A 3,763-nucleotide genomic window follows, 5' to 3' on the forward strand; every position below is an offset into this window, starting at 1 on the left:
GTGCTGTTTCCCTCATTTCTTTCTCAATCTATTTGTCATTTTTATATAGGAAGGATTTCGTGAGTTAATTTATATCCAGCTACTTCGTTGAGAGTGTTTATTAGCCGTAGGTGTTTCCTGTCAGAATTTTTCAGGCCACTTATGCATGTTATCATATGTACTGAGACTGTCACTTCCTTTAAAGACAGAAATCTCATGGGATATGGGGCTGCTTCAGATTGTCCACAGCTGCAGACTGTGACTTACCTCACGCTCTGGTGGGGGTGGGGGGAGCATGAGTTTGTCAGCTGCAGATAGTTTTGGCGAGTGTATGACTTGGAATTCTGGGGACTCTTGAGAGGGATGTAAATGCAAGAACCCTGAGAGGCATGCAGCAGCAGCTTGTCGCTGGTTGCTGGTCAGAGAGATCCTGACAACGAAGATCAAAATTGCCCCCAAGGAACTCGGTGCCCTTAATCAACAGGAAGTAATCTAATGATATCGACACCTCTCCCCTTTCCCCTCTGGTCTTCTTTCTCTCCTACCTAGTGTGGGGCGGTTGGAAGGGATAAGAGTGGAGAAGGGTCATAGAAATAGGAGCCCATTAAGTAGCCAAAAGTCTGGCTACAATCATATAATCTGCAAATAACGGGATTTTGATTCTTCCTTTGCAATTTGCATGTTTTTCATCTCCTTCCGTTGTCTTACCGCTCTAGCTAAGACTTCAGAATGGGCAACTTTGTCTCGTTCCTGCTTTTACTGGAATTTCTTTGAGTTTCCATTTGAGTTGATGTTGACTATGGACTTGCTATACACTGCCTTTATTTTGTTGCGATTAGAGCCCTTGTATCTCTAATCTCTCTAGGACTTTTATCATGAAAGGGTGTTGCGTTTTGCTAAAGCCCTTTCTGCATCTGATGAGATGATCGTATGGTTTTGTCTTTCAGTTTGCTTATATGGTCGTTTATATTTATCAGTTTATATATGCTGCCTACTTCGTCATGGAAGACGATCTTCTTGTTGTGTTCCTGAATGTGGCTTGCGAGTATTTTACTGAGTATTTTTGCGTGTATGTGCATAAGGGTCTATAATTCTCTTTCTCTGTTGGGTCTTTCTGTTGGTTTGGGTATCAGGGTAACTGTGGCCTTGTAAAATGAGTTGGGCATGGGGTTGGGGATTTAGCTCAGTGGTAGAGCGCTTGCCTAGGAAGCGCAAGGCCCTGGGTTCGGTCCCCAGCTTCGAAAAAAGAACCAAAAAAAAAAAAAATGAGTTGGGCAACGTCTCTTCCGTTTTTCATTTTGTGCAATAACAGGAGTATTGGCATTAACTCTTCTTTGAAAGTCTGGTAGAAATCTGCCCCCAAATCGTCCGGCCCTGGGCTTTTTTTTTTTTTTTTTTTTTTTTTTCATTAGGAAACTTAATGACTGCTTCTCTATCACCATGGGTCATAGGTCTGTTTAAATTGCTTCTCTGTTGAAGCTTGATTTAACATTGGTAAGCGGTATGTATCAAGAAAATTGTCTATTTATTTTCTGTTTTCCGATTTGACGGGGTATACATTTTCAAAGTATGTCCTTATAAGTCTCTAGATTTGCGAAGTGTCTGTATGCCCCCCTTGCGTGTCTAATTTTGTTATTTGGATATCTTCTCTCCACCTGTTAGTAAATTTGGATTAGGGGTTTGTTATCTTACTGATTTTCTCAAAGAGACAACTCTCTGCTTCATTGATTCTTTGTAAAAAAAAAAAATTTTTTTTCTAGAAAATAAAAGGTTTACAAGTCATTTAATGGCAACTGATAATTACAGAATTCCCCTACATGGTTTTTAGGTAAGAAGGCAGATTAGCATAATTGTTAAAGTGGCGGCTGTCACTCTTAAAACCAATTAAAAATACCTTAAAATCTCAGCCATCCTATGACCATACAGCTCATACATTTAATGAATCAGACCCAGGTAAAGAACTAGGTCTGGGGACACATGCATGGTCGTACTATAGCGAATGTTAAAAAAAAATTTTTATTTTTGTTTCTATTCTATTGATTTCCGCCCCATGCTTGATTATTTCTCGAAGTCTACTCCTTGTAGGTGTGATTTATTGTCCTAGAGCTTTGAGGAGTGCTGGGAAATTGCTACTGAGATCTCTCCAGTTTTCTTCCTCTGGGCACTCAGTGACATGAGCTTGCCTCTTAGAACAGCTCCCCCTGTGCCATGAAAGTTCGAGTATGTTGTATATTCATTTTCACTCAATAAATTCTCTTTTTATTTTTAAATAAACTATTATTGTGCTGTGAAATGACTTTTGCAGTGGGTAGGGGAGGGGTGGCGATGAGAGGGGGTTTGGGGAGTTTTTGTTTTTGTTTTTGTTTTTTGTGAGCCTTGGCTATCCTGGAATTTACTCTGTAGACCAGGCAGGCTAGAACTCACAGAGGTCCACCTGCCTCTGCCTCCTGAGGACTGGGATTTAAAGTGTGTGCTCCCCACACAACGTGACTTCTGATAAAAGCCATTAACCCCTCATCCCTAACCCCCATGTCATTGAGAAGGACACTGAACTCAACAAATTCTTTTATCTAATAGTGGTCGATACACCACACACACACACACACACACACACAGACACACACACACACACACACACACACACTAAGATTTCCTAGGGACTATCTATATTGGCAACGGAGAATTCAGTGTTCTCAGCCCTCTCTCCTTTCAACCACATCCAACCAAATAAAATCCCCTATTTTCCCAGGACACAGACACCATATGTTTTGGCTCAATGTTTTTGTTATAATGACCATGTAAACAATTATTCACAGTTGGACACAGTGTTTACATTCCTGTCTTTGGGACCATCCTCCACCCCACCCACCCCCTGACTTGAGGTTTCCCATACACTCATCACTGCACCAGCCTTGACTGTTGCTCTCAGTATGGTCACCTCGATAGAGACTGTGTTATTTTCTTGGGAACCTTTCTCTCCCGAGGGTCTCCATGATCTTGTTTCAGTCTGGACATGTCACTCTTTTTTTTTTTAAAGATTTATTTTATTTATTTCGTGTATCTGAGGACACTGTTGCTGACTTCAGACACACCAAAGAGGGCATCATTACAGATGGTTGTGAGCCACCATGTGGTTGCTGGGAATTGAACTCAGGACCTCTGGAAGAGCAGTCAGTGCTCTTAACCGCTGAGCCATCTCTCCAGCCCTGGACATGTCACTCTTAGGACTGCTCCCTTTCCATGATTTGCTTTGATTATACTTCCAGCTAAATTCTAAACTCGTTTGTCAGTTTGAACAGAATTTCCACTTGAGATTTTCACGTTGATTGTATTGTATCCACTGCTCAATTTGGAGGAGACAGACATCTCACAGGATGTCTCCTGGTCTGTGACCAGCCATACTGTTCCCCATTTGTCCAAGTCTCCTTTAATTCTTTACAAAGAGTGCTTCACTGGCTGGGATGCCCAGTTCCCATAGATATGTTGTCAAAGCATCCCCAGGTTATTCCCAAGTATTTTGAAGTTTTGAGGCTGCTACTGTAACAAAATTTTTAAAAAGTTCTATTTTCCAGATTTTTGTTATTGATGTATAGAAAAATAGTTGATTTTGTAGTGTGAGGCCATATAAATTCATTTATTGGTTTAAGTAGAATTTTTTAAACATCATTTTGAAAGTTCATATGCATATGATCCTGTGATCTGAAAAGAAAGACAGAATTAGTTCTCGAACTTCTTCATGCACTCATTTCTTTTCCAGTCCTCACTGAGGAGAAGAAAGCTAAGC

At 40.7% G+C, this 3,763-nt stretch overlaps 1 non-coding gene across 1 annotated transcript; it reads right to left on the reverse strand.

Moving 5' to 3' along the window:
- Positions 1-1,899: 1,899 nt before the first annotated feature.
- On the reverse strand, positions 1,900-2,028 carry LOC116899810. Its single transcript, XR_004387811.1, has one exon. It is a non-coding gene; the product is annotated as a small nucleolar RNA SNORA72 (small nucleolar RNA).
- Positions 2,029-3,763: the final 1,735 nt, after the last annotated feature.

The sequence above is a fragment of the Rattus rattus genome, chromosome 4 (assembly GCF_011064425.1).
Source record: "Rattus rattus isolate New Zealand chromosome 4, Rrattus_CSIRO_v1, whole genome shotgun sequence".
Lineage (NCBI taxonomy): Eukaryota > Metazoa > Chordata > Mammalia > Rodentia > Muridae > Rattus > Rattus rattus.